General features: G+C 43.0%; 1 protein-coding gene across 2 annotated transcripts in view; it reads left to right on the plus strand.

Moving 5' to 3' along the window:
• GPR50 (G protein-coupled receptor 50) overlaps window positions 1–16,939 on the plus strand; it is a 153,305-nt gene that overhangs the window by 31,129 nt on the left and 105,237 nt on the right. The gene's annotated exons all lie outside the window — the stretch shown is intronic.

Genomic DNA, 16,939 nt, shown 5'->3' on the forward strand with positions numbered 1-16,939 from the left:
GAGAGTGCTCTGCACAGGGCTGTTCACTATGAAGTGTTCAGTTCAGGAGAACTGCCTGAGGGCCACAAGGTGAGCATGTCAGAATGTTTTAATTGCTATTTCTGTTCTGCCTTCCGTTGAATGACATCCTTGTACTCTCAAACATCAGTGAATGCAAGGGAGGCATGTCTTCCATTTGTAAAGTAGGAAGCTAAAGCATGCAGAGGCAGTGGTTTGCTCAGGGCTACACAGCAATTAATCGGCTAAGTCCCCACTGAAAACCAGAATGGGTTTTCTTTGGTTCCATAGTCAGTGCTCCAAGATGAAAGTAGTCTGAGTAACTAAATACAGAATTACCTAATGAACTGACCTTTTGCTCTCTAAAGAAATGCAGAACTAAAACTATCTGTGTTGCATTCTCAAACTGTGGGATAATCTGGGCATGGTTAGCAGATTAGGTATTCAGCTCCTTTGGCTTTTCAATATTCATTTTGAATCTGACTGAAGCGGAATCCTCCTGTCACATCTGAAAATTGCGTCCTCCAATCAAAGCTATAGTTTGACTTGCGGGACAAATTTATTTTCAGTTGTGAGCGTTTCTCAATGGCTTTGTAGTACCTTTACAAAATCAGCTCCAGGTGTAAATTCTATAGGTGTTGTCCTCTTCTTTTCCCCTCCTAGTAATTGCACATCTTTCATGGGTTAAACTGGTGCCTGGTATCTCTGTGTGGAAAATTCAGGAGCACTGCTACTCAAGGCAGGTATGACCATGACCTAGCTGGGAAGTAGAAAACATGCAGCCTGGCCCAGGACTGCATCATCGTTGATGCTGAGGACTCATGTGTACCCTTCCTATCAGACTGGATACTTGCGTATTTATAGAGAGTGTTGTAAAACCAAGTCAGTGAGGATGAAATTGAGTCTAGAAGGATTTATGGCTTTGGAAGGTTCCAATCAATACCAGATTAACATATTCATAGGGTTTTATGAACTTCTTGGGTATTAATGTAACCCTTTAATCTGAAATCTTTGCAAGGGTCTTGTGTTACTTCTGCACTAATGACTCAAGCTGTCTTTATAAGAGATTAAATTTCTTTACACAATGTTTTGAAACTAAATATGAGAGTGGGAAAATAGCCCTTAATTTTAACAAGTTCCCATTTGGTGTAACAGCTGCTGTGTGTTCTGTCTTGTCTTTTTGCCTACATTTGCCACGTTAGCGGTGTGTTTTAGGCTGTCAGAGTCTTACAGAGTTCTAATGAAGTGCGACACTTTTTTCTTTTCCCCACTGCTGCTGTTTGTCATTTGATATAAATCCACTTGTTACAGTTTTATTCCCCAATAAGTGATAAAAGGATGGCTAGTTTCAGAAGGCAATGAGAGCTTCTCCTTCATTGCTGACCCAGAAAAAGCCATGGCTCTCCTTTTAAAGGATGTGCTATGTAGCTGAATTTGGGAGAGACTGCATGCTCTGGAAGTAGAGAAGAGCAGACTGGCCCTTCGCTACTGCCTTCTCTTAATTAGCAGTTAAACTGCGCATCCCGCCTGTGCTCCTCACCGACCCAAATGCTGCGCTGTCTGCTGAGTCAGCAGGCCTGAGCCCACGTCCTGTGGCACGTCCGCCCCGCGGGATCACACCACTGGCCCCCCTGGCTGGACTCAGGAGCTGCACAAGGGTGGCACAACAGTTGGAGCACACATTCGCCAGTGGTCCTGCACGTGGGTTGTCCTAGCTTGAGCTCGCTGCAAGTGCAGTGCTCTCTCTGCAGCTGTGCTCCATCATTCTGCATAAACCCACAAGTGAAGCTGGAAACCCTGGTTCCTTCTAGCTCTGATGTTACAAGTCACTCCCTGGATTCCTTAAAAGGTATATAGATACTGGGTTGACCTGTCTAAGTCTGTTGAGAAATTCATGTAGTATGTGAGGGAGATCCTGCCTGACTAGAGGTGACCTCCTTGCTTTCAGAGGTGTTTCCTGAGCAGCCTAAATGGGTGTGCAATCCGGTGTTATTGGTGCAGCTGTGCACCTGGCAGGGAAGCACACACCTTATCACCTTATCATGCTGTGGTGTTCCATTGAGAAAGCAGAGAGCATTTCCTGGACTCCACCCAACTTCTTATTAATACGCAAAGCACTTGTTTTTTTGGCAACGTGCCAAACTTTTTTTTTTTTTTTTTTTTTTTTTTTTTTTTTTTTTTTGACAGAATTGCTGTGAAGCTCTTTGCAGTGCATATTAAGCTCTCCTTAGATCTTCTTGTCCTGTGTGTGTTTCCAACAGTTTGCTTTCTGGGTTCTTAGAAGAACGAGGTGGGCAACATGCTGTAAGTTTTTGTTGCCTACATTGTGTTAAAGCGCCTGTTGAGAACAAGAAACTCCAGTCCTTTCTAAACCTGTCATAACCACTCTCAGAAAGGCATTTTAAATGCTATGTGATACTGCAAGTAACCTTAAGGTTTCAGGATCAATATGTACTATATGACATTTGTGTTTGTGTTTGAATGCAAAGACCACTCAGTAGGAACTATCCTGATGTAGCTCCTTAAATATGCTATTGCTTTAGAGTTTGTTTGTAAACAAAAATACTTCACTGAGGACAGATAACAACATGTAATTTCAGTAACCAAAGGAAAAATATCATTAAATCCTAGTAAAGAGAGGAAGTGAAGGGTTGCAAATGACTCTGAAAGAACTGGAATGCGGAAGGCAGTATCTTACCATGCTTTGTGAGTGATAGCTCTTCAAAAACAGCTGTTACTGGAAAAAGAAAGAAAGTCTATGAGTGGGGTAGTGGGCTGTTCAGAAATTATATAGAGTGAGATTTTTCTTTAAAAAACTTAGGAATCTTGACCATTTTTCTTGTTTCCAGAGAAGCTGGGAACTTTAAGTGTGTCCTCTAAAACTTCTAGCAATTTGAAGGCTGCAGTAGCTTCTGTATGAGAAGGCAGCAGCTCTTCCTCCCTGCATCATCCTTCAGCCTGGGAGGAATTCACGTGCTGGCTTAAGGTGGTGTTGATCTACTGCTTTGTTTCTAAGCTCGCTCAACCAGCACATGTTTAAAACTTCTTTTTGTAGCAAGCGAGATGGATGGCTGCATGAATTTATGAGTAAGGGCAATGCCCTTCATCTAGAAATACTTCCTCCTGCCAGTAGTTTTTAGTGGGAGAGGCTGTGCCTGAGGAGATGATTGGCTGACCTTCTGGGTCCATTCCAGCCCTATTTTCTCTGTTTTCTTATTCATACGATCTAGTCATAAAAACACTGAAGGGAGGAAACAGTCTCCCTTGCCAATCACTAACTGGCTTTAAAGGTCCACAGGGGGTTAGCATTTAAGGAGCTGTACGTAGCCCTCTCTCTAAGGCTCTGTAATGGGAGCCATATGGCTAAGGTTGCACATTACCACTTTGAAGTGTCCTGGCATGGTTGCTAACAAGTTTCAGAGGGAAGAAAGCCCTGTGATTTATTTCTTTCTGAGAGAAGTTCAATAGAGATAAAACGGGAAAAGGAAGAAAAGTTTAAGGAAACACTTAAAAGCACCATCACTTGATGATAATTATACAACTCTAAAAGTAGGCCTGCCCCCACCATTACAAGCTAGAAAGTAGGACTGGGAGGTATTTCAGAATTGGGCAACTGAGCTAAGAACCTCAGAATTACTGTGGCTCATATGGATGGCTTTATTTTCAGCATCTTTCTGATTTTTTTTGCTGAGAGCAATGTGTTGTTTGTGTAACAGCAGAATCCAGGGATGTTCCTGTGCCGGAAGCTGTAAACAGTAGAGATGTCTGTTGTGCTAAGAGGGTAAAGACCAATGCCAGGATACAAGGAGACACTGATTTTGCCCAGGGTCACGTGGCTGCTTCACCTAGGTCTTTTGATTTCCAGCCCAGGGTTTAACTGACTGCACCATGCTGTCAGCACACTGGTGACTGGCCCCTTTCAGTGTATGCTGCACGTATGCAAGAGCTCCCGTTTATTGTGTGTATCTCTGCCTACAGGTATTGCTAGTTGCTTCAAGAGCTTCCTCTGGTGTCACAGCCCCATGAAGTCTTACTGTCCTTCCAGCCCGTTGAATATTAGCCACTTTTCCTGCTGAGATCACTATTAGAGCGTACCTACTGTGCCTGGTTTCTTCACACGGACTCATGTCAGGACGTGTTTAGTGTAGACCTCTTAGTGCAAAACCTGTTTTTTTTCTTTTAATGTCCTCACACATTGCACATGAAAGATGTTTAAATTTTGTAAGTCATTAGGAGGGAAAAAAGAAAACAGAAGCAGATGTCTTCCAGCAATGCATTCCCTATTCCCAGTTTCTCAGAACATCTATATTTCCTTGTTGCCTGTCCTATGCCTAGACTTGAAATGAGTCCTGTAAGCTCTGCAGAATATTTGAAGCAAAGATTTTGCTGCTGTCCTGGGAAGTTTAGTTTTCTGGACTCATTTGTGGGAAAATAAAAGATCTTTATAGGGCATGCATTGTTTCGTTTTTGAGGATTTTTTTTTCACTATTTATTTTTATTATTGAATTAACTTGTTTGTGTTAGACTTTGGCCAGTGCAATTGTATCAGTCTCTGAAGTGCTCCCAGGTGAAAGGAACTCTTCATTTCTAAAAGGATTAGTGAATAGTTGTTACAGGACTAGAAGGTCAAGGATAGATTTTTTTTTTCACTTTCTAGTCTCCTGCCTACATCCACTGCTTCCCTTTACAGTTCACATAGCCAGCACTAAGTCACTAATCTGGAGACTTTTTCTTCCTCCATCTGAAATGTGTGGAAAATGACTCCACACCTTAACAGATTGCGAAGGCTGGATTAATAATAGATAGCTCAGTATTTTTCCTTTCCATGGGGCTGGATGCTCGGTTTGGAGGACTGACTATTCACAGGAATGTAATTAGCTGCCTGCCAGATAAGCTGCTGTCTGCTCCCTCATGATCCCTCCCAGCCCTCATCCTTGGCGTATGGATGCCGTGGCAGTACCCTCTTCACTATCAGGTCTGAGGTGAGGCCACAGGAGAAAAAACTCTGGGCTGGAAGGGATTGTGAACTCAATCTACTCCATGTTTTGCTCGTATAATCTGCTTTCATAACACTGGCTAATAAATGTTTGAAAAAATGTATTCAGATCATCAGAAGAGAAAACCAATCGATTGCAGTAGAGCATTACAAGATGTACCAGTACCATCCTGAAACTGCTGTAGGCTACAACACAGACATGGCAGTCTCATTCCTTCCAGATTTTGAGTGGAAAGTTACCTTGAATCTAAGCATCACCTTGAAGACAAGTAGAATGCCAATAATATATATATTTTTTCCAAATCAGCTGCTGCTGTGCAGAGCAGAATGGATTTCCTGCTCTGATTAGCACCTGCTCCTGCAGCAGACCTCAAGCCTTCTCATAGCCAGCTGCTATTCAGGTTTACTAGCAGACCTTCTGTTTTCAATCCTGAAAAGATGAGTAGAAAGGAACGGATTTGTTGGAGAGATGGGAAAAATGACCATTTACAAGAAATCTGGTTATGTGCTCAGCTTGCGTTGTTTGGTTCTGTTGTCAGAAAGGTGGGCTCACTTAACTCAAACATACGGGATGGAGACAGTAATGTCAGGTGAAGTATTTAAGGAAAGGAGCTCATTTCAAACCTTCCCCACTTTCTCTGGCGTACTTGAAAATATTTTGGGGGTAAATCAGATCCATGAGCATTTCAGTTTTTGAAGGGCATAGGTGTTGAAGTTGCATGGTGTTGCATTATGTTGTATGGAGACTAATATCCAACACCGAAGTCGGTTGTCTTGGATTCTAATTTTGATTATGCTGTTTTATGTTGGAATTGACACCATTAGCTTCAGTGGAGGTATTCTAGGTTGACACTTTTTCAAAAGAAAAGATACTCATTGCCGTCCAGTGATTCCACATGGAAGTTGGGTGCCTCACTTAAGTTTCAGAAGATACTCCAGTTCGATCTATTTTGGTCAGCTAGGACTTGTTCTCCCAAGAAACAACCTTGTTTCTGGTTTTAGGCATTTTTTAAAACCCATGTTTTTCTTAACAGTACTGTTTTTTCAGTCTCTTTTTAATGTCTGTAAAACTAAAGTTCCTTGTGTACATCTCTTAGCATACTAATAATATGCTTAGACATTTTCCATCTACTTGGCAGACTCTTGGTGCATATGGAGGACTCTGTAATGCATACATTTGGCTCTGAAATTGGTCATGAAAATTAGGTAGTGAAGGTGCTTTTATTAATTTAATAAACACTTCTTGATATCGGTGAAGATTTTTCAGTGATATTTGTTGGTGGTGTTTCAGTATAACTCATATGAATTTGTCTAATCCTTTTACCTGAGAGGAGGGTCTGTCTTGAGAAGTTCAGTTGTCTTCTACATAGCATTTTAATGAGACCAATAATATAGTTCTGTGCTTTAAGTGTAGGCAAATTCTTTCAAGATGTCCTGAGCTAGATGTTATCCTTTTCTTTGGTGCTATCCTACAAAATTATTTTATAAGATTCCCATTTCGGGGCATTTCTACAGAGACAGATGCAGGCAGCCCAACTTTGAAAAAGGAGAAAGACAGTGCAAGTTTCTTTTCTTCTGCAGGGTCCTGTAGCAGATGAAAAGGGGAAGATGCAGGGTGATGGCTGCAGATGGAGAATGTATTTGATAAGTATTTTGCACCTTTTAGTTAGAAAGCATAGAGAAGCCTGCTTGGTGCAAACTCGGTTCTGTAGCTTGCTGTGTAACTGCTCTTTTCTCCTCCTTTGATTGCTGCTTTCTCTTGCGGCTCCTTTTCCTTCCTACATTTTTGCCTTTGACATTCTCAGTTCTCTGAGGTGCCTGGTGATGCCACTTCTCTTTATTGTGTGGAATCAAACCCTTCTACTCTTTAATAGGCCTTAATTTAATCTCATTTCCCTTATTATAAATCTTTGCTGCTTTTCCCTTCTGCTAGTGCCTTCTGCAGCCTTTCCTTTCGTCCCTGTTTAGCTGGGCCAGCCTTAGACCATGGACAAAGGCAAAAATGATGCAGGCTATGTAGTGGACAACTCAGCCTTTCTCAAAATGTACATTCTCTGCATTTTTTTATCCATTAAACTATTCTCCAGCCATGTCACTGGGAGCTGTGTGCCTCTCCAGAGGTGAAGCAGAAATGGAAGTCCAAAGTAAGCTGCTGTAGAGCAGTGTCAACATATTCAAAGTGCTAAAGGTTAAGAGGCTGTGTTGCAGCCTCTGCTTCACACAGAGAGCTCACAGATCTCAGAGCTTAGCAGTCTGGAAAACATTTATACTGGTGGGGAAATAGAAAATAAGTTGGAAAAAAAAATAGTGAGGAATGGCGATCCCAGAGATTTCCCTGAGAGCAGCCCTCCTGTGAGCACAGCTCTGCTGACTTCAGCACACTGGCCCCAACCTGCAAGACATGAACAGTGATGTCTTCACTTGGCCACAGCGTATCTCACCCCAAACCTGGATCGGAGAGGGTCTTTAGAAAGCCAATTTTGCTGTAGGAAGGCATTCAGCATTTGACCCATCATGCCCTGGGATGCTGAGGTGGCAACTTTGCCAGGCAGGAAGCCACAAGCATGAAAGTCCAGAGAACATCAGGGAGCACTGGGGGAGCAAGTCAAGATGGAAAGAAACAGGCCTGTCGTCCCTCCATCTCTTGCTAAGCACATTTACAGTGTGCTTGTGTAACACATTGTTTATAGCAAAAGGAGGAAGATGCTGTATAATTGCAGTGAAGGCAGATTTAACAGCTAAGGCAAATTAAATGCGCCTGTAATATGATAGGCTGCAGTACGCATTTGCCTGTGAGCAGGTCTCCTTTCCCCCTACAAGTTGTACATCCTGCAACTTCACTGCATGACAACTGTCTTGCCTGCATCTCTCTATTTCCCTTTCTTGGGGCTGTGATACCTGCTTTTTCCTAGTTAATAAACCTAAGATTTGCAGTGTAAAACTGTAAAGAAAGTTCAGTCCTGTACAACTTCAGTTTCATATTTTTAAAGAAAATTTGCAGAGATAACAGATTTATAAACCCATTTTCACTGGATTTGTTTGGGTTCTGATTCAAGGAATGGCATTTGTTTGCAATCTTCAAAATAGATGCAAAAAGATTTTCAGTTAAATAGTCTGTATGACACAGAACATTCTGTCTTGGAAGTGAAGAACTAGAATTCATGAAGTTCCTGAGGAAACAAGATTGCAGGAAGAGGAAATTGTTTTCACGAGATAAACTGAGAATCGGAAAAATGGACAAGCTTTCTTTGGGCACATGAGCCCTTCTCAAATCTCAGCATCTCTGGGCTAAGAACATGTAATTTTAGGTGCTCAGTCTTAGTGTGCATACCTAGCTAAGCTATTTTCTGTTAATTTGAGCTTTTCTCTGATATTCCTCTGATTACTGACTTTGGGCTCAGTTATTCCATATGTTGATTACTTTTTTGTCTAAAAATAATCTCTATCTTAATCTGGTATCAGACTGATTTTTAGGGTAGTCTTTTGGTCTTGTTGGACTCAGTTTCAGAGACAATAGTGTTTTATACAGAGACAATACAGAAACAATGCTGTTTTACCGGAATACTTGAAGTGTTAGACATCTGCCCCATGCCTCCACAAGAGAGTGAGGTTTGGATTTGGACAACATTTTGTGTCGAGTTAATCTGTGCCCTGTAAGACAAATGCTTTCTCTATGGTCTAAACTCAGCTTGCTCTTTCCTGTAGTTGGGTGCTCTGAGATACTACTGTGTTTCAGATCTGAATCTCTAAAAGGATATTACTGTGTATTTTAAAAAGGGTGTTTGAATTTGACATTGCACTATCTAATGCAGCCCCAAAACAAACCTGTTATGTGTGCACAAGTAAGCCTTAGGAAAAGTGCCTGTGAGTCTTCCTAAGAAAGCTGGTTACTTGGAGTCTCTATCTCTTCTCAGCAAGCACAGAAGGATGTATCCCAAAGCCTGCATGTCTTGGAGGGTCTTCACCCAATTTCTTTGATCTGTCCTAAGTCTTAACCAGCAGACAGGGCACTATAATCGAGTGTGTTGTCTGTAACAGATGGACAAGATGATAGGATTTTGTCTGGAATCGGTTAAAGGCTAAGTATCCTTCACTGAAAGACACATTTTTTTGTGGTGATTTTTCTAATAGCTTGATCTTTTCCACAGACAATTTGAAAGGGTTCCAAGAATAAAGAGTTTGCCTCCCAACCCTAACCACCCACTGTGCAAACAACTTGGACTTGAGGGAGGGTCATCCCCACCGCTGCAGGGCCCGGAGGCCAAAAGAAGCTGTGTTGCAACTGGGTAACATTGTTCCCTGCAGTGGGTTTCCGTGGGTGTAGAGATGGGCTGTCACTACGGTTTAGCAAACAAACAACATTACTGAAGCTCAAGAAGGAGCAGAAGCCAGCTCCATGGCTTTCAACTGTGCTGATTCTGCAGGGCTCACCAGAACAGTCAAATATTATTTTTATCACTAAAATCAGCTGTGAATTCTGATCTGACTCTGTGCTCTGTATGCCAGCTGAGTAGGAATCTGCTACTTGCACATGGCTCCTTTTCAGACCAGAAATGCACTTTAACCAGCAGCCACAGCAAAAGAGCGTTATTAAGTCTATTAAATCAAAGTTCACAGATTTTATTTCAGAATACTAACAGATGGCAAATGGTGTAAGTACAGCTGTCGGGGACCAGAAAGGATGGATTCTGGTTTATTTGTTCAATGGATGCTGATAATAACTCACACTTATGTTTATACATGGCCTTTCCTAATTCAGAGCGCTATACAAAACAGTTTATAAACAGTGGGCTTGGAGTTATGTGGGCTGGTAGAATTTGTTTCTGTGCTCATGTGCTCTGATATGTACGGATAAACGTAATGGCTCCAGTCTGCCATACCTAGATAGTTTGCCAGGGAAGTGGAGGATGCTTTGAAACAGGCAGTGTCCCAAAGCCTGCGCAGGAAGGAACATCTTGGACATACCATGGCTTCTCGATTGTTCTAGGGGATCTCAAAGGACGTTTTGCCCAGAAAAGTGGAATTATCCCAGAGGGTTAAGCTTTTGTCTAGAAGCACCTTCACTGCATCCTTAAATGAGCTATTTCCATGTTCTCTAGCCTTACATTCTAAGGATGCTGTGACTGATGATACCTCCTGTTTCCTGTGTGTTCATTACCCTCTGTATCATTTGATGCAGCACAGTCAGAATTTGAGAACAGCTGGCAGCCCAACTGCATTGCCTGTTTAGCTACATGAAACCACGCTTTATCTCCTTCTGAATCCTGATGGAATAATATTAGATAATTGATTGCTTTCTTCTTTCTCTTGTTTATTCCTCTTTTTTTTTGAACTGGTTTCCTAAATCCACAAATAAAATCTTTAGTCAGTACTTGTGGATTAATAAATAAAACAACAGATTTTTTTCCCCTGTTGTCTAGATCTCTGGGAAAGTTTCTCTGATTTTCACTCGTGCTCTCCTAACAAATATTTTCAGTTGTCACATTGAGTGAGTACATGCTGGGCTCTCACCCTGGCACATCAGATGTATCAGTGCTCATGAGAATGCTGAAAAGAGGTAATAATTAACAGCCTGGGATTATTTATTTATTTATTTATTTTATTATTATTATTATTTTATCTGCATATACTGTGTTCGCAGGGTAAGTGCCTTGGAAGCCAAGAGCTTGCATGGAGCAATGATGTTGATCACAGCCCGTTATAGCTGCATCGTTCTTAATGCTTTTGGCCAGGCAAATGCTTTCTTCCCAGGAGTGATCCTCTGGAGTTGGCAATGTAAGAAGTGCCTGTTGGAGTGAGGCCTACTGGATCAGGAACCCCTCACATTACAGTATTATTACTAGTCCAGAATACAGCAGTGTAAGATCAACATTACTACAAATGCTCAGTGGTATCTTTATATTGTAAAAAAGGAGAACAAAGCTGTTCTGAAAGTACTTGCTATGAACTGCCACTTAATTTGTAAGACTGAGCATGTACATAAAGTCTACAGAGGTTGGAGGTTAGTGAAATATGAGCGAACTCGTGGCTAATGGCAGCTAAAAATGAACATGAGGAGGAGGCTATCAAAGCTAATAAAGAGTCTTGTTGCATGCTGAATAAAGCTTTTATGACTATCTCTTTCTTAAGGCAAACAGTACGTTTTGTTTCTGTTTTGCAGTGAACATAAGCTTTGGGAGATTAAATAGTGAGTATTAGGTTATGGTAAGTGGTCATCAGAGGCTTGCTTTACAGTCATGGCCTGTAAATTGTTTACTGAGCCTTATTATATATATCTCACTTCGATGCTGGTGTCAATTTTAATCCCAGTTTATTTCCTTCTGGACCTGAGCCTGTCTAGTTTACCCTAAAACCTGAGAGGAGAAACTTAACGTTTAAGATGCTTTTTGTTATACTCCACAAATAATAAAGTGTCACCTCAAACCTATCGGTCACCCAGTAAGTTTTTAGCAGTAAGCTAGCGTGTATGTGTGTGTGTTGTCTCCACATACGCTTTTATCCCTGCTGGGACGCAGCAGGGAGCCGTTGTGGCTGCGCTCTCCCTCGTGGGAGCGGGTCAGAAGAGCGAGGCGACCGCGCTGACGTCCGTCTCGCCCACGGCTCAGCTTCTCACCAGCTGCGCTCGAGGCTGGCGTGCCTGCTGCCGTACGCTCCAGCTGCGGCGCGGTGCGCGGCCGCGTGGGAAGCTGCTCCCGGGCTCCCCGCACGCTGCGCGCTCCCCGCGGAGGCTCGGCTCGGAGCTGCCACCGGAGCAGCGTGGCCTCCTTGGTCAGCACAGGACCGCGCTGGGCCGGTGAGAGTTATACGCAAAACTGTGCTTTCCTTGGGTGTAATTCCTAGCACTCGGGGCGTTTCTCTTTCAGTGTTGGGTTTACAGATAACAGCATTGACTTCAGGCTACGTTGCACGCTTATATCTTGTTAACCTGAAGCAAGCACAGTTCTGTAATACATCAACAAGGAGTTGAGGAGTGAGGGAGCTTTCTACATATAACAGAGAACAGGGCTTTTGGATGCCTTGTTTGGACTTTTGGGGGATGTATTATTATAACCAATTTTCAGAAAAATATTTTACCTCCTATTTTTTTTTCCTTTTTTGCTCCAGCTTCTAGATTTAGGACACCTAAAACACAGCTTTTGACTGTTATGTCTGGAGTCTCAGCTGCTGGAGCTTGGGCACCACAGGTTTTGTAACTGTCCCATGAAGCAGGCAAAGCCAGTGAACCCTGAATTTGGGGGGAGAGCAGTGGATGTTGTCTGCCTTGACTTCAGCAGGGCTTCTGACATAGGTCTCCCGTAACATCCTCATTGGCAAGCTCAGGAAGTGCAGGTTAGATGAGTGGACAGCGAAGGGGATTGAGAACTGGCTGAAAGGCAGAGCTCAGAGGGCTGTGATCAGTGGCACAGTCTACTTGGAGAGACCTGTAGCTAGTGGTGTCCCCCCAGGGTCAGTACTGGGTCCAGTCTTGTTCAGCTTCTTCATCAGTGACCTGGATGAGGGAACAGAGTGCCTCTTCAGCAAGTTTGCTGATGATACCAAGCTGGGAGGAGTGGCTGACAGACCGGGGGGCTGTGCTGCCATTCAGAGAGACCTGGAGGGACAGGCTGGAGAGCTGGGCAGAGAGGAACCTCATGAGGTTCAACAAGGGCAAGTGCAGGTTCTTGCACCTTGGAAGGAATAACCTTGCATACCAGTACAGGCTGGGACTCATATGCTGGAAAGCAGCTCTGTGGAAAAGGACCTGGGAGTCCTGAGGGACAAGCTAACTATGCGCCAGAAATGTGCTCTTGTAGCCAGTAAGGCCAATGGTCTCCTGGGCTGCATTAGGAAGAGTGTCAGCAGGTCGAGGGAGGTGATCCTCCCCTTCTACTCCGCCCTGGTGAGGCCTCATCTCGAGTACTGCGTCCAGCTCTGGGCTGCCTAATACGAGAGAGACATGGAGCTACTGGAGAGAGCCCAGCATAGGGCTATGAAGATGATAGGGGACTGGAGCATCTCTCCTGTGAGGAAAGGCTGCGAGAGCTGGGCCTGTTTAGCCTGGAGAAGAGAAGCCTGAGAGGAGGACCTTATCAATGTCTACAAATACCTTAAGGGCGGGTGTCAAGAGGATGGGGCCAGACTCTTTTCAGTGGTGCCCAACAGTGGGACAAGAGGCAACAGACACAAACTGAAACACAGGAAGTTCCACTTGACCGTGAGGAAAAAACTTCTTTCCTGTGAGAGTGACAGAGCGCTGGAACAGGTTGGTTGCCCAGAGGGGTTGTGGAGTCTTCTTCTCTGGAGATACTCAAAGTGCGCCTGGACGTGATCCTGTGCAGCATGCTGTAAGTGACTCTGCTTGAGCACTGGGGTTGGACCAGATGATCTCCAGAGGTCCCTTCCAACCTCAACCATTTTGTGATTCTGTAGCCGGACACCCTGCCTTTGGGCGATAGACCTAGCTGATTGGGGAGCCAAGATTGCAGAGTACCAGCACAGAGCAGAGGATAGCAAGTTTGCCCTCCAAGTAAAAAAAGGATATTAATTACTGTCTTAGTAAAGCTATCCCATTTTCTCCCTGCTCTAGCAACATACAGTGACATGGGGAATGATTAACACAGTGTCATGCTCTTGTATTGAATCCAAACTACTAAGCCCACTCTGGGAATATTAGATTTTTATAGATTTTTTTTCCTATTATTTTACTTCCTTACAACTACCTGAATTAGTGAAAAAAGCCTTACAGTGATTGGCAACAGCTGGCAGTGATGTCAGGCTAATAATTTTCCCTATGATTTTACTAAGCTTTGGATTTAGTCCACTGAGGTATTGGCTTAAGTAGGGGATATCCAAACAGCTTGGTTCTGCTTTGCTTGATGCAGAATGGAGAGTTGAAAATGGCTGTCTTTCATCCCCAGCAAATGTAGAGATTTGCTCTCCAATCTGCTGAATATATAAACGTGAAACAAAGTGAAACAGGTATGATGGAAGAGGGAAAATTGTGCTCCCATCATTGGAGTCTGTCTCAAGCATTCTGCTATCTTGGCATTTTTTTTAATGTGTACTTGAAAAACTTTTCTAAAGAAAATTCTGTCTGGTATTGGGGAGACATTTTGCTTTCTGATGAAGTGGCATCTTTTTGATCAGACAAATAAAAGTTTTGCTGCAGAAGAGCAGTCTTTCCGTAACGCACCTGCACTGAGTGCAAAGCCAGGGCATCAGCATTTCTGCCCTTCATGGCAGACATAAATAGAATTAATTATATGGGGACCAGGTTTATTGAATGCATTTTAAAAAGATCTAAATAAGATACAAAATCCACAAAAAAGGAGCACTGATGCTTAAGAGCCACAGAAGTATGCTGTGGAAAATCTGCATATGTGATATATCTATTCTTACTTAGTCTTGCAGGGAAAGTTTCAGTGGGCAGCTGTATGTTTTATTAGAAAAACTGACAAAGCAAGAGAAAATGTAGTTAGATGTGAGGTATCTGGTATTACACAGAGGTGATGAGATCAGAAAGCTTACTTTGGGCTAGGAACTGCCTGAGACTGTTTTTTGTTTAGAGAACTAATAGTATTTCACTTTAAAGCCATGGAGGTGACTGCAGCATCTTGAAGCCAAAAACTGACTGTAGGTTTGGAAAAAAATGTCAGGAAAACTTAGACTGGAGCAAGCGAGGAGCATCCTGGTCGACGATTTCAGCACTTCACATGACCTCTGCTAATATTAATTTTAAAATGATATCTTGTGTCCCCTGTCTCAGCTCTATGCTACCATGGCCTATTCTTGAGTCTAGATTGTTTCCCAATCAGCGTGGAGAAGGTTGATATGAGCTGCTGACTTGTCCTGACAATTTTTGAGGGGAACAAACATAGCAATGAGTGGACTGTGTCCATTTCTGACAGCCTTTGGGCATATATTCCAATTACTGAAGCCAATGACCTGGATGAACTTAAATCTCAGAGAGTCTCATCATGGCTATCTCAGAGAAAGACCTCTTTTTAGTGTTTTCTGATAGCAAGGCATGAGGGTTTGAAGAGATTGTACAAACTGGATCAGCGGGCTGGGATGTTGACCACAGCATGTGGTTAAATGTATTAAGCATGTCCTCTCCAGGTACTCTCATCGTATCTCCTTCCTGATACTGCAGACATACATTGAGGTACCGGAGATAGGAAGAAGAGCCACTTTCTTTCTAGTGTGCTGTCCTCTTAACTGTTTTGCTAAGTTCCTCGTAAAATGACAATTTGTTCTCCAGAAAGTTAAATTCTGACAAATATCCCATTTAGCATTGTAACTGGACCTGTAGTCATGCCTGCTGTGTACAGCTCCCCAAAGACCTCAAGTTCCATTTTTTTAATGTATTCCTGTGATTGGCAAACTGACCGGAAGGGTTTTTTCCCTACCTAAAAATACACCAAATTCAGAAAATGAGCAATAACTATGGTTGCTCAGGAGCAGTGTGGAAGAATAGCTCCTGGCTGCTTTTGCCATCTCCTTGCCTTCCTCATATTAGGTCTCCTGAGTCCTTTACAGGTGTAGCAAACTGGCAGAGTCCCATTCCAAAGAGCTGATACTGTAACTTGTGTGAGTGTGTTGTATGAGAAGTTGTTCAGATGCTGGAAAATGCAAAGTTCCCACCAGCAAAGAAGCATGTTTCCTTCATGTTTCCCCTGGCAAAAGCCAGATTCTTTGCCTTGGATCTGCTGCTTGGAGTAACCTCTGCTCTCTTCGTTCAGTGTGTCCTTGGAGCAGATGGATGGAAATTTCTGCAAGAAGAAAAGAGATCACTGTGAGGTCTCTGGTTTTCACATTTTCACTCAGAGCAGTCTTGGTACAGAGGACAATACTAGTTGTGCCTTAGTAGTCCTAAAGAACAAGATCATCCAGCTAAGCGGATCCATGGGTGTCTGGCTCCCATGTTCCTATAAACACGGTATCTGTGCAGGGAGGAGCTGGGAGGCATAGCAGAGAGGGGTGCAACAGGATTTGGCTATGGAGGCACTATTTGCTTCTCTGTTCTGCAAACAAATAGGAAAATAATCTAGAATCAGCAAGAGAGAGTCAGGGAGCAAGACATTATTCTAAATAGCTGCCTATTCTCTGGATGGAGGCCTGGCTTTTGATCTCTTTTGGAGGATTTTTATGTATATTATCCAGGAACAACTTCCAACACCGGAAGAGTTCATTTCACACCTCTCAATGGTTTGGAGATGTTGCTTGCTTCTGCAGGCAGTGCTTTTAAGCTTTGCAACCCCTCCAGTGTTTGGCAACCACTGTAGAAAATCACTGGTTGCCAAGCTTATTGGAGGCGCCCCACTTTTACTCCAAGCAGTGTAATTGACAGGTACTGCTCTATAAAATGTGTCATTTCCAATCCAGCAAGGCTTAAATTATTTCATATTTGCACAAACTCTCAAGTCTCTTATTTTTAAAGCCTAAATGGGCAGCCTGCAGAGATAGCTGACAGCAGCTTATTAATCATATTCCCTGCCCAGGCCCAGACAGTGTAGGAGTGATTGACCTTTCATATTGCATTGGACATCCACTTTAATACTAAAGGATTAGGAAAACACACTGAATAAGATGAGCACATATGGGCTGGCTGCTCTGTGGCATCTTTGCAGGAGCACTGCAGAATTCTGGTGTAGGTGTGCCTGTGAAGGAGAGCAAAAAAGACCTGTCCCATGTAACTGCAGTCAGTGCAACAATAAACCACTAAAATCGTAACCTGCCTGTGATGGACAACACTTATGTAAAGTGTTGCTATATGATATTGTGGAAAGTGTTGTGTCCTATATAGTATTTAAATGAATAAAGTTCCCCACAGGACAGCAAATACTGTGTGGCTGTCTGGTAACTACAGTAGCGCTGGCTGCAAAGCAAGGAAAGCTAAATCATTCACTCTTATACGTCTCATAGCAACTTAGGAACCTGAATCAGGACTAGAGCTGAGTAAGCTTC

This window comes from Rhea pennata, chromosome 11, assembly GCF_028389875.1.
Source record: "Rhea pennata isolate bPtePen1 chromosome 11, bPtePen1.pri, whole genome shotgun sequence".
NCBI classification, from domain to species: Eukaryota; Metazoa; Chordata; class Aves; order Rheiformes; family Rheidae; genus Rhea; species Rhea pennata.